This window comes from Falco biarmicus, chromosome 4, assembly GCF_023638135.1.
Source record: "Falco biarmicus isolate bFalBia1 chromosome 4, bFalBia1.pri, whole genome shotgun sequence".
NCBI lineage: Eukaryota > Metazoa > Chordata > Aves > Falconiformes > Falconidae > Falco > Falco biarmicus.
Genome location: NC_079291.1, coordinates 85683336 through 85684060, shown reverse-complemented (window position 1 = coordinate 85684060; position 725 = coordinate 85683336).

Genomic DNA, 725 nt, shown 5'->3' with positions numbered 1-725 from the left:
GAACTTCATTCACAGCAGACTGCTAACCCCCGTCATCTTTCTGACAAGCCAGATGAGGCTGAGAACTGTTTCTCCCCGTTCTGAGACACTCTGACCCTGAATTGATTTAATTGGTCTCTTGCAATAATTGAGTACTTGCCAAGAGCCAATTTAAAGGTGCTACCATCCGATTTTTTTCCCCGATGGAAGGATTAACCCCATTAGCCATGAACTCTTGTGTTGCACGTCCGTAACCTTACAAAGGAACATAATCCTGCCTCACTCCACAGGCTCAGTTTTTCCTCTGTAGTAAATACAAATCATTAAGAATCCCCTCATTCTTCATCACAGTTTGGACTTGTTTTTTTCCCCTGGGTGGTCAGAAGCAGGTGGTGATCCCAAACAGGGACAGGATTGGAACTGCTGGAAGTATTTGTTAATTCATTCTGGTTTCTCTTTTTAAAATGGTGTGGGTATTGTTTCGTTGCTCCCGGCTATGGGTGCTGGGCTGGTGCTCAGCTCGGAGGAGGACAGAGGGGCAGCAGGGCGGCCATTTTACAGCGTCATGGTGAGCCCTGCCTTTCAGTCACGGTATTTCCTCTCCCCCTGGCTTACTGCATCTCCTCCCCAGCCTGCCTATGGGACAGCCGAACAAAAAGCCCATTTTTCCTTCAAAGTCTCTCACAAACTGGTTTTGCATGTTCTAAGAGAGCGGGGCTTTTAGTCAAAAGGCTCCTTGTGGGCCC